The 14,565-nt window shown below is 33.7% G+C and overlaps 1 protein-coding gene across 15 annotated transcripts in view; it reads right to left on the reverse strand.

The window, feature by feature from the left end:
• The window catches only part of Rg (A kinase anchor protein rugose), a 333,149-nt gene that overhangs the window by 129,024 nt on the left and 189,560 nt on the right, over window positions 1-14,565 (reverse strand). The gene's annotated exons all lie outside the window — the stretch shown is intronic.

The raw sequence follows: 14,565 nt of genomic DNA on the forward strand, positions 1-14,565 counted from the left end.
TAAATTCAAATATGAATAAATTGAAATAATAATAATTATTGCTTCCCTCATGTATAAATTTTTAATGTAATATTTAATATTAATTTGAAGTTAATTATTAATTATTAGTACTTACAAATAGATATAATGTTATTTCAAACTTTTTTAATCTTACATTTTTTATTATTAAATATTTGTTAAATTCTTGTTTTTTATTATTTACTTTTTTGTTTTTGTTTTTATTTTATTCCTTTTTATTTACTTTTTCGTTCTGTCTTTATTTTTCTATTTAATTTTTCTTTTAATTTATTTAATTTTTTATTTTTTATTTTAGATTTTTTCTTTATTTTTGTTTTTTTTATCTTATACTTTTTGTTGGCAGCAGTCGGAAGTACTTTTTTTCAAAAAACTTTTTTTATTTCATTCTTTTAAAAGCTGTAGAGCCAAAAATACAACGCGTTAATGCATTGTACGTATAAGAGTTTTAAATATGTATAAAATACAAGAGCTAATAATACCCGCTTTCAGCAGAACAATTACTTAATTTATCTTTTTTTATTTACTTTTTTGTTTTGTTATTATTTTTATTTAACTTATTTCATTAAATTTATTTTTTATTTCAGATTTTTTGTTTATATATATATATAATATATTTCCGTCTTTTATTTTATATTTATTTTATTTGTTTTTTACTATATTTATTATTGTGTAGTCATAATAATAAATAATACAACAATAATATAACATAATGAGAGAAAGAATCTTCTGCATAGCCACATAATTATGATTATATAGTATTTCTGCAATCATAGAAGTTTATATATTTGTTGCATAGCCAAGAATGATTGTAGAAATATCATATAATCATAATTATAGGTGGAAGATTATTTACTCTCACATTATGTTATATTATTTATGTAAAAAAATTTATTTATTTACAGCGTAGTCATAATTATTTACTCTCACATTATGTTATATTATTTGTGTAAAAAAATTTATTTATTTGCAGCGTAGTCATAATAATAAATAATACAACAATAATATAACATAATGAGAGAAAGAATCTTCTGCGTAGCCACATAATTATAATTGTATAGTATTTCTACAATCATAGAAGTTTATATATTTGCTGCGTAGCCAAGAATGATTGTAGAAATATTATATAATCATAATTATATGGCTACGCAGAAGATTTTCTCTCATATTATGTTATATTATTTATTATTATGACTATGCTGTAAATATAAAAATAAATATTATTAATGATAGAAAGAAAGAAAAGCTGACCTGTTTAGGAACATTTTCTTCCGATATATCCATATTATCCATGTTTTTCTGTCAAATCACTATTTCACAATTATCACACTTCACAATTATAACACAATTATTATAACACATTATTATTATTATTATTATTATTATTACTATTGACAACAATTTATTGATATTAGTTAACAATAACAATAATTTGACATATAGGGTTATGTCAATTATTATTCCCGCTACTTCGACATGTCTCCAACTCAAGTTACTATATTTCCCTATACGGATGCTTAGAACGAATCTTATTGGTGAATCATTTTTGCTTCTTAGTTCCGCTCGCAGCCAATGAGAGAACGAATAGACGGAATAATATTATTTTTCCGCTTTTTATTAATAGAATAAATAATGATAATTATATACTAGAAACCTTCCTTGGTTAAAAAGAAACTAATATGTAAAAGATGGTATCGAACTACGTTATAGTTATCGAGAATACGTCTGGTAAACAATCCGAGCTCGGTGAAACGCATACTCCCTCCGTCTTTTTGCCAACCGTAGGTTGGCAGCAGTCGGGAGTAAAAAATATAAAAGTTTTAAAAAATGACTTGCACCCGACTTTGCGATATCTCAAATCCGCTTGCGGGACTCGATTCAAAATCGTTTGTAGTTGTTTGTAGTGCTTTTGCTTTCGTTTGTAGTTGCACCGTTGCCGAGAAATAATTATTTAAACATTTAGAAAAAAATAATTTTTTTTAATTTTAAAGATATCGCAAATCCGCTTGCGGGGCTCGATTCAGAATCGTTTGTAGTTGTTTGTAGTGCTTTTCGTTTCGTTTGTAGTCGAACGGTTTAAAAATTATAAACATTTAAACAAATGGCCAAGAGTGAACTTTTTTGTTTATTGAGATATCGCAAATCCGCTTGCGCAGTCTTCTTTAGAATCGTTTGTAGTTGTTTGTAGTGCTTTTTGTTTTTCGTTTGTAGTCGAACGGTTCAAAAATTATAAACAAACAACTAGCAATACGCACTAGCAATACGCATATCGCGTTTCAACTGTGTCGATGACAGTACATTGACTTGAATGGGAAACGTGACATCACTACGAGAACCAAAATCACAAACTCCTGAAACTATCCGGAACAATCCGATAACATCCAGTAACATACATTGCGTCGAGATTCCCGCAACACGGAGGCCAGCCATTTATGTATGTACAGTATAGAGAGATTTCGCTGCGCTGGCCCGTTAATAGATTGCGTCGTTAGGTAAGGGTCATTAGTGAATAGGTCAAGCGAGCTAATGGAAATCATCCTATTGACAGTGCTTTCATCATAGGACACGCAGAACGATGAAAAACGAAAATTTTGACGTATACGTGTCCGCGAATTAATGCGCTCTGTAATCGGTCATACATAGCATAACCAATTTTGAAATATCGGAATACATTTGAATGTAAATTTTCTCGTATGCATAATCCAGGTGAAAATGTTATGTGCGATAAACAGTAATGATGCGTGCACGCTTCATTACGCGTGTTTGATTGAATCGTATCTGTCGAATTGTTTGTTCAAATATACAGAAAATCACGTTAATGATATAGTAACGATAATAATCATTTCAATAATTCTCTATGATTTCGCATAATTTGCTATTGTTTGAATTGAATTTTTGCATTGAAGCCAACGTTTGAGAATATTCTCCATTACTATGATATTCGGAGTCGTAGAAGAAATTAATGGTAGAAATTCTCCGTTGTAATTGGGACCACGAAGCATCACCAACGTAAACGTTCTGTCATCCTCGAAATCGGACTGACACCGGACCGATGTCGTACCATCGTCAAGCGTCCTTCAATATGCGTCAGAAGGCATAATCCGAAAGCCGTCTCGAGCAGTTGCACCGGTGTAAACTATCCGATTTGCATTCGGGGCGATGTTCAAGTCGGGGTCAATCTCACGATTCCTAGCTCAATGTCCGCGTGTCGACGAATCTCGAGTTGAGATCATGTTTGGTAAATGCTGAACCATGCCATTGCTCGTGTCATGGAGAGCGTCACAAAAGTGAGATCACGAACCGAGTTTCCGCATGTCCGACATTACAATTAACAAAGCAGTTTTCCCCACCTGTCACCGTTTAGATGACGTAGGTATTATCTTTCTTTCATCTATGAGTGTAAACGCGACTATTGAAATATACACACACATACATACATTAAAGTTATGCTCAAATTATCTAGATGTATTACCTATGTTTACAGAATTTTTAGAAACTACGTTATATTTCTGAATAAAAAACCAAACTCTGATGATATGTGGAAAAAATGTATAAAATAAATTATTTTTCTCCCTAAATGTATTAAAAAATTATGTGAATAATGCATAAAAAGTGAGATAAATTAAAATTAAACTTAACATTTCAAAATTACTTATTCTTGAATATTTGCTCCCTCGACATTCGGATAACTGTATAACAAATGTAAACAATTTAGGAGGTCAGCTTCAATAATCATTAGTCATACATTAATCTGACGGATGTTATCAACATCATCTCTGAGACATGTTAATTTCTTCTCATGTATTCTGTATGCTACTTAACATTGTCAGACGTGTACGGCAAACGTCAACTCACTTCTCTTAGAAATGCTCCCCTTAATTAATGAAACTTGTGACACCCTGCCGGATTGCGTGCCGTATTTTCTTCGGCTTTAATGAGAATACTAGAAGTGAATACTAGAAGACTACGCAGAATTGACGAAGTCGTAAACAAGTCAAATAATGACAGTCCATTGGAGTTCTATTGTCTCCTCCTCTCTCTTTTTTTCCTTTTCTCCCCCTCCTTTCCTCTCTCTCTCTCTCTCTCTCTCTCTCTCTCTCATATTGGTAATCTTGGTTAGAAGAAATAGAAATGGAATCGTTTAAAGTCATCGAGAGAGAGAGAAAAGGATGACAGAAGAGGAAGCAAAGATGGGAATGGTCGCGGGAGAAATCAGACGGCGTTGGTGTCTTGTTTGTGCGAGATCTTATTCATGGGGTAATGATCTCCTTTGTGCTTGATGAAAGCTCTGATCCCGCGATTAGTTCCTAGTATTTAGCAAGACAAGTATGGATAATGATTCCAAATAGAAAGATTGTGTACATATATCTTTAACGATTTTTCCCTTTTATTGAATAATCTCTATATGTTGTAATTAATTCCGAATCTGAGCTGCAGTAAACTACTTCTTTATATACTAAAATATTATATATCCGATCACACTCTCTCAAATATTATATATATACATATATATAGAATGTCTTACATAAAACGTTACAGTGTTTTTTCTGAAACTTGACGTCATACAAAAAAATATTTCAAACAAAATTTATAATTTATTCTCTCTCTTTTCGAGAGAGAGAAAAGTTAAAATTATTTGTCAAAGTTATGTAAAAATCAACCTAATTTTTTTTAGATAAATAAAACAATCCAATTTTTTTATACAAATCAATTCCTCGTAATATTCAGCATTAAAAGTTATGTAGGATAACCAAAACTTGAATAATTTACAGATATTTTATACTTTAATTTGGCGTAATATGTTACACAAACTATATAAAATATCTCGGAAAATATTCATAATATATAAAACTCGTAACATTTTACAAACACGCTCATGCACATCACAATTAACTAACAGCATGTACGAATATAATAAACGCCTGTATGTACGATTAATTAATGAGTTTTAGCATAACAATGAAAAAAAAAGTATATTATTCGTGAATGAGAACTTGGACCCGATCTACAATATATAGAGAAATATTACTTCGTTGTGTTGTGAAGTCTGAAGTTTTCCGACACTGCATACCTTGTCCAGTTACGAATAGTTGCATTCTGAAACGAGAGGGAGTTTCCAAATATGCTGAGTTCGAGCACGAAGTATTGCTCTCTTTCCCGATGTCGGTAGCAGTAAAAAAGTTTCAAAATGTTGAAAAATGTTATAGCAACCCATAGAGATTATTCAGCAGAATATAAAAGAGGGAAAGGTCAATGGAAATACTCAACGTAATATCCTTCCTAGAATTTGGTCGGTTTTCGGAAATATAGCCTTTCATAATTAACAAACATTTCAATTAATGAGAGATAATGAAAATTTAAAATATATGCGATACTATGTTTATTATCGTTTAATTCTGCGGAAACTCATTCCTTTAAACAAATTGTTAATTACACACATGAATTCGTGTTGTTAATGAGAATTAGTTCACAGATAAAAAAAAAACTGACCGACACCCCCCTAATTATTTCGTTGTGGACGCACAGTGCAAATAACGCTCGACTCATTTGGTTCATTGCAATATATCAACTGGCAGCCATTACAGTAAATGATATAAAATGATATAATCAAATGCTGAAAAATTATTTTCATGTGTATTTATGCTATAAAATTAAAATGCCAAATACATTTTGTTATCGCTAAATTATTAAAAAAAAACAACACTATTATTATTTGTATTATTTTCTATTCTATACATGAATCAAAGTCTTTTTACAATAATCCATATCATCTTTATATGTTTATTTTATATCTTTAATGGTCAACTTTATAGTTTTTTTTTAGGTCATATTATCTTCTAACATCTGCGTTCAATAATATGATTGGCTAAACATGATATATCTTTCTCGACTGGTGTCTTTACTAGTGTGTCACAAACACCAATGTGCCTGATATAAAGTATATACGAGTTTTTACTTTCATCATCAAAGTATATTTTGGAGGTATTGCAGTTATTACAGTACATATTACAGTTTATCGGTTCTAAATGACAAATCTATCTATTCAAACAATTTTAGCAATGCTTTGTGTGTGTGTGTGTGTGCGCGCGCGCGTGTGTTGTGTGTGTGCATGTGTGAGAATCAGTTAATGGATTAATTAAAAACGTGCCAGTTACAGATCTGTCAGATTGTCGGAAAACCGTGCACGTCATTATTTACAGTGAGTTAGCATGCTTCGTATCGAGAACAGAGTGCTGTGTTAAAATCGATCGGGCTGATCTTGTTTTCATGAATGTCCGTTTCCCACGTATGGTTAACAATTTGTCAATACGTTTGTTAATTCCGAGAACCAAAAAATGATTGATCTGACTGAATTTGGAACGATGACATTGTTATATACGACTCGCCTAAAAGGATATACAATTGATGTTTGTAATAACGTATCGAATATTTAATCCTTTCATACGCAATTCCGTTTTTCAATCAAAATAATTATTGCATAAATGTTCGCTGTGCAATATAATAAATATTTGAATAGACTCATGTGTATTTTACTTTATATAAACACGAAGGATTAATCGATATAGCATAAATACAAAATTCAAATCTGAACTAGCAATATCGCGAGATTGGCAGTTCCTCTTCTTCATCGAGGGCTTCGTTCTTATCAAGCGATAATGATGATGCGGATCGATCTAATCCATTCGAGTACTTCGCCCATAATTGAACGTGATTGGAGTGACTCATCTTGACGCAATGAAATTTAGCGATTCAATCCGTAGGCAATATGAGGTCTGTTTGTGTTTCTCGTTGTTAGCACTGTCGGCTACATATGGATCATTAATTCTGAAGTACAATGCCTATAGCGTGGACCAATTTCCAACCGATAGAAACCTCTCGGCCACATATGCATTTCGATCGATCCGTCTGTTGTTATACTGCGCAACCCTTGCATTATTCTATCATGATTTTGTTGAATGCGCGTTAATCATAATTTGTACAGATTAATTCCTTCGCTCGCTGAAATAAATTAAAAAGATCTAATATTTTTTTTACACATTATATTTTTATATGAAATTTCAAATTAACTATTTTTATAAATAAATATCCGATTTATTGTTAGTCAATTAGTAGATTTTTGAAAATTGTTTCCAATGTCTAAAATTAAACGATAATTACTTACGTCACAGAGAGAATACATGGAATTATAACGTTGAAGCAACGATTCAGAATTACTGGCGTCTTTTACGCGGTAAAATATGCGTAGGGGAAATCTCGGGACAAACAAAACTGAGGGCCGCGGCATGTTGACGTCACGAGGGCGCCCGCCGTGCTTTTCAGAAGATCGAGTGCCGACAGGGAAGCAAGCGTGGGCGGCCGGCTTAATTAAAGGTGAGAGGGAGATCATAATTTTACGTCGCGACATGAGGGCACCGACGGGCGTCGGGGTGCCTGTAATTTGTAACACTACCGTGTCTCTTGATGACCTGCGTGCTTTGAGTGCGGCTACGGCATCGCACTCTGACAAACTGCAAGATCGGAGCATTAGCGAAAGGCAGTCGTGCGTGACATCGCATAATCGACCCCGACGAGCCATGATACGACGAGTAATCGACGGGCTTCAATTCAGAATGCGAAACATTCGCGCATGAATATCTAAGCCTGACGTCGAATTCCAGCGCGCGCCAGCGCTTTACATCGAGATGTTCGTTTTCTTACGCAAAAATATCGGAAATCTACCTGAAAACGCGTTTTTTAATATAGATTTATACATATACAGGGTGACCCATTTTAACTTAGGCAGCCAAATAACTCGAAAAATAAGCAAGATAGAGAAAAATGTTTTAGACAAAAGTTGTATGGTTTCGAGGGGGCCATAAGATGGTATCATTGGTTTGACCTTGAAGAGTCATTTGAAGGTCACGTGAAGGTCACTTCAATTTTTTTAAATGGAATACCCTATATATTTTTGTACATTCTTGTAGCTTATTTCGAGAGCTTTCCAAAACACTATAATTAAGTACCTTTCCGTTAAGTACTTTTTGAGTTATGATGCTTGAAATAATTTCTTAATTTTACATAAACCGTAAAATATCTTGTAAAATATTCATTTTTCGATTATCTTACCTTAATACTTTTATGTACAAAATAATGAGAGGAATCAATTGGTGTAAAGAAAACACATAGTTGTTTTTAAGAAAAATCATGGAATTGTTAATTGCAAATTACATATTTTTTCTTCGAAACAACTATGTGTTTTCTTTACACCAATTGATTCCTCTCATTATTTTGTACATAAAACTATTAAGGTAAGGTAATCGAAAAATGAATATTTTACAAGATATTTTACGGTTTATGTAAAATTAAGAAATTATTTCAAGCCTCATAACTCAAAAAGTACTTAACGAAAATGTACTTAATTATAGTGTTTTGGAAAGCTCTCGAGATGAGCTACAAGAATGTACAAAAATATATAGGATGTTCCATTAAAAAAAATTAAAGTGACCTTCACGTGACCTTCAAATGACTCTTCAAGGTCAAACCAATGATACCATCTTATGGCCCCCTCGAAACCATACAACTTTTGTCTAAAACATTTTTCTCTATCTTGCTTATTTTTCGAGTTATTTGGCTGCCTAAGTTAAAATGGGTCACCCTGTATATCTTTTACTTCTTCATGTATTTAAAAGTTAGTTTGATATTTTTATATATATAATGTACAATATAACGTACAATAAAATAAAAATACAATAATTATTAAGACTTATAATTACCATGACTATGCTTAATAAACAGAATTGTATCTATATCTATATATGAATGTAAAATATATATGTGTGACATGGGAAATTTCTAATGTTATTAAAATACTAAAGGAATCGATTTTATATTATTGAAGAGGCAAATTATAAAATATTAATTTTTATGATATTTATGTATTTGTTTTCATTTTATAAATAGCATCAAATATCTTTATTCGATGCCTACTAATTCTCGTAATTTGAACAATCAAAGAGTTAATCACAACCTTCGCTATCTACGTGCGAATGATTGATCAAGATGTATCGGCAGAGATGATGCAGCGGCGTTGAAACTATTTGCGTAAGGACTTGTACCAAGATCGATTCGGCGAGCAGAGAACCAAGTTCTTATCTGGGATGTACGTCCAATGCCAGTTTATACTGGATATTGGTGCTGACAGTTTGCTTTCGAATTCAGGACGCAACGATTGTATTTACTGGAACGTCAAATGCAAAGTATAGGATGAATTCTATTCGACTTTTACATTTAAAATGTGTCTAGTTCATAGCATATATGATTCTATTTATCAGCTATCGCAAATAATTGTGTGTATGTGTGTGTGTACCCAAACTCAAAATTCATATATGCGTTATTTATTCGAGTGATTTAAATGCGAATGTTTCGCCAGAGAGAAACTAAAATAATACAATATAATTCTTATCTCTATTTTTAAATTCATAATATTCAGGCAATGAAGATAAACTGCGCTATTTAAAAGCGAATTAAATCCAAAAGTTGAAACACATAATTTCTTACATTAGAAAAAAATCGTAAATCGTAGAAAATTACAGAAAATATAAAATTAAAAAAATTCCAAAGTTATAAATTAATAACATTGCCGTTATAAAATGGTTCGTCGTTAGAATAATGGGAAAGTTTCGAACATTCACAAATCTGAGAATTCTGCGAAATTCCGTATATACACGCTAATTAGTCGAATTTGCTGCGATTCTGATAGCTCCATATTTCTATGATAATGGAAACTTTGTTAATGCGTAGATTTAATCAAAATGCACCAAGGATAGTTTATTACGCCTCAGAAATTACGAGCGTCACATACATACTGAACAACACACTGAAACAAGCCATATTCATCGTACCGACCATTATCCTACATTTTTTTTCTTTTCAGTTTCATGCTTCTGCAATGCCATTTTCATTTCTACGTACGTGGTGGAAAATTCCGCGAAGCGCTAACAAATGATAACGAGCAAATGTAAGTAAATCAAATCACAGATTTAATGACGAGAGTGCTAGTGTTGACGCGCAGTCGTGCGATTTACTTAATGATAAATGTCCGTATAATAATATAAGTTGGAATCGTAGAAATATATTCGCCGATGATGATTTTCTCTCTCTCTCCCTCATATAACTTTCTTACAATGACATCATCGCAAAAGCCTACATACAATATATTCCGCGCAACATGTGTTTTCGAACTCTTGTTTATTCAAAATCACAATATTTTGTTATGTACGTAAAGTTTGCGTTAGATTGCGACTAATTGCATTTTCCGCGTGCGAAAATTGTTCAAATACATTTAACGATTATACTTGAGAATACCACACAAAATCATGCGACATCTTTTGTCGCAATGAGTCGTAATAATCCGTAGCCTGATTTGTCGTAATAACCATTATAAAATACGTCAGTTGCGAGAATGATAAAAAATCGACAACGAAAGTAGTGGGCGAGAATTGTAAAACTCGTGAGGAAAGCAAAAGAAAAAGGAAACACAATTACAGGAAGTTAGGTTGCATCTGCCGACGCAGATGCCACACTCGAAAGTCGACGAGACGTAGGAAGACGACGGTTTGTCTCTGAGGGAAGATCAAACGAAGCGCCGGGGTCGAAAGGCTACTATCCCGTATTACATCTACTATTTCCGTAGACGTAACCTCCCTTCTTTTTGGTGTCCCCTTTCTCCGTACTTCCTCTGCTGCTTTTATCGCTACCGCATGCCTCCGCATCTACGAAAGTCTGTCCTTTTAGAGGATCGTTCTATGAACGAACACGGAATCTGGTTCTCAAAGTTTCATTACATTACGCGTAACATTTAATTTGCTCTCCCGTGGTACGTCAAATGGGTCACTCTCCAGAGTCGACCTTTTATCATTTCAGAGTATCATTACCTTTCCTTTAATGAAGATATTCAACAATTTATTTTAAAATAAATTAGCAAGGAACGGAGGATACTATTAATTTATAATATTCCCCGTAATTAAAAATTTGTGTAACGAGATATTTATTGTCAAATATACAGGGTGAGCCATTTTAATTAACGCACGCAATTATTTCGGAAACAAAGCATTTTAGAGAAAAATGTTTCAGACAAAAGTTTTATGGTTTCGAGGGGGCCATAAGATGGTATCATTGGTTTGACCTTGAAGAGTTATTTGAAGGTCACATGAAGGTCACCTTCAATTTCTTAAATGGAACCTACTATTTGTCATTGCATATTCTTGTAGCTTATCTCGAGAGCTTTCCAAAACACTATAATTAAGTACCTTTTCGTTAAGTACTTTTTGAGTTATGAGGCTTGAAATAATTTCTTAATTTTACATAAACCGTAAAATATCTTGTAAAATATTCATTTTTCGATTATCTTACCTTAATACTTTTACGTACAAAATAATGAGAGAAATCAACTGGTGTAAAGAAAACACATAGTTGTTTTGAAGAAAAAATATATAATTTGCAATTAACAATTCCATATTTTTTCTTAAAAACAACTATGTGTTTTCTTTACACCAATTGATTCCTCTCATTATTTTGTACATAAAAGTATTAAGATAAGATAATCGAAAAATGAATGTTTTACAAGATATTTTACGGTTTATGTAACATTAAGAAATTATTTCAAGCCTCATAACTCAAAAAGTACTTAACGAAAAGGTACTTAATTATAGTGTTTTGGAAAGCTCTCGAGATAAGCTACAAGAATATGCAATGACAAATAGTAGGTTCCATTTAAGAAATTGAAGGTGACCTTCATGTGACCTTCAAATAACTCTTCAAGGTCAAACCAATGATACCATCTTATGGCCCCCTCGAAACCATAAAACTTTTGTCTGAAACATTTTTCTCTAAAATGCTTTGTTTCCGAAATAATTGCGTGCGTTAATTAAAATGGCTCACCCTGTATATTTAAAAGCTTCTGCTAAAGAATGGCTTCACGTATGAGATATATTTCTCGCTGCTGCGAAGCAGAGAATGGTACAATAGGTCGTTATCGTCACCTCTCGCAATCATACGGCGAAGTAACGAGAAAAAATCCGAATGAAAGCCCGGGGGAAGTTGAGCGGCAGGAATAAAAATCAACCATTTGAATTTGAGCGCTATAACTTTCATCGTTTGCTAGCTATTTGAATAGATTCGACCTAGTCCGGTCAATGCTGACGACTGTAGCGAAAAGTACTTTTGCGAGTACGCGTGATGCTTTCACACATATATATCGAACACTTCTCTTCAAATAGATCATATGCAAGATGCATATGTACGTATGCGCCTTGCATTTCGTCCTCTCTTTTGTTGCCTTTGTCGTCGGGAGAATGAAACACGGATGAAACATTTTTCTCTCGATAGACGAACGAAGATCATCGTTATGAATCGCCCTACGTGGGAAAAAAATCAATCTCTCATCCGTGGTCATGCCATTATTGTCAGAGCGTTGAATAATTTATATATCTATTATGCATATATAATATAATACACAATAGAATTATTCAGCAACGTAAAATTTCCGTTGGACGCAATGGCATTTATATTCCCATCGCGTATGCCGTCGAGATAAAGTTTTCATCAAAGTCTTTCATAATTCCGCAGCACAATCGCCCAGGCAGCAAGGATGCCGGATGCAGACGTTATCGGGTTGTGAAACGCCAAAATGAAGTCGATATATAATTCGAGACGGTGCAGAAACGCTTCGAGAGAAATAGGTCAGTACTTCGGCTAAGCACAAACTTACGGAGGCTTAGAACGTGTATAAGATTCCGCCGTACAATGTACTCGCTATGTAATTGGGTTCATAGATAGCTTCAACGAGCATGGTAATAATTCGCGAGATAATAATCGTCGGGCCTCATAAACTCGTTAACGATATTGTGTGTACAATAGCGATATTTCAAGCAACGTCAAGCGAAGATGCTTGTTAATGAGTTATTTATCTCAAAAGAGCTAGCTACCTCACGTTATATTATTATTTTACGCGAAATATGATTAAAAATATAAGAAATAACATTTTCAATATGCAAGAAGAAATATATTTCTGTCCTTTTTTCATAAGCAGTATTCATACGGAAGTGCAAATTAAAGGCAACACAGAGAACATTAGTTATGCAGTAACCTTTAGATTCGCACACGTGCGGAACGAGTACTATCAGTGAACTTCATCAAATACGGTAATGTCAGACTATTTTCGCGGCATGATTGAATCGCGAGTGATATCGCGGTCATGCATATAAATTACGCGAAAATGCGATCATACCACTGCCGTTGATTTCCACCGAGTATTCTGAGTGTGGATCAATCTTGAAATAACGAGTATTATCCAAATGTGCGATATCAAGTAGCCAATATCGTCACCGTAAAGCGCGACGAGCGGTTTTCCTACCTTCACATCTCGCTCCGCGTATACCGCATAATCAGACTCGACGCATCTCTTCGAGAGCAAAGAAAACGACCGTTCGAGATAGGAAACACCGATAGGAAATACGTGCTACACATACCGTTTCCCAAAAAGAGAGGAGGACGAATAAACAAAGATATCGCGACAACAAACCGGACGAAGGTTCATTCCCTCTACGATGTGAATCTTGTTCTCTTGCCGGTCGCCTCCTCTTTCAGCTCGCGTGTACTTTCCATTCGTCCACGAACAAAGCATTTAAAAGCGCCGTAATTGTGAGGCCCTCCCCTTCTGCCCTCAAGAGCGGCACCGTTGATACGTTTCAATTATGTCCCGCCGCAATTCAATCTGTATCACTTTTGCGTGGTGCCCAGCGAGTACGCCGGTAGAATGCTGGCTTGATACATATGCGGGACACACTATTTGCGACATACGTTTCGAGAGAGAGCTACACGCAGCAACGGGCACACAGCTGCTGCTACGCTCTCGTTTGGCTCGCGGTTTCGTGAGTTTGCGGCTTCCGATTCGGACGCGCCATAGACTACCGGATCCTAATCAATGAAAGCGGCATCGTTCCATCGATTTACCTGTCGGTTGCAAGCGATCGCTTTTGTCCGGTTGCGAAATTCGAATCGTTGCAACCCTACGGTCCCAATTTAAATCGCGCTCAACCGATTGTACATTGCGTCGATCCGTTTAATTCCGTGCACAATTCTTTTTTTTTTTTTAATTTACTCATATAAATTTGGAAACGTTACGCGCAAGTTGACAAAGCAAACGGCATGAATTGTAAAAGTAATTGCAATTATGTAATTCCAATTAGCTTATGTATATCCCGTATACAATTGATATCTAACGAGAAGCGTTGCTTTATACAACAAAAGCTTGCATTATATAGTCAAATAAAATTATATAGTCAAATTATGTAACCAAATAAAATTGTTATTTATTATAATAATTCATACATTTGCTTTCTTTTGATAAAAAATTCATGGATAAATTTACAAAAAAAGATTTTTTCCTCTTTTATCTATACGTGATTCATATCATAATACAGAGAAATTATCAGTTTTCTTTTTAAACAAAAATATACAGTATGATATATATCGTATACAGTGAAATACGTAATAACAAATTATACTCGT

This window comes from Camponotus vicinus, unplaced genomic scaffold (assembly GCF_025532165.1).
Source record: "Camponotus vicinus isolate PSW18456_S1 unplaced genomic scaffold, iyCamVici1.0 SCAF_4, whole genome shotgun sequence".
NCBI classification, from domain to species: domain Eukaryota; kingdom Metazoa; phylum Arthropoda; class Insecta; order Hymenoptera; family Formicidae; genus Camponotus; species Camponotus vicinus.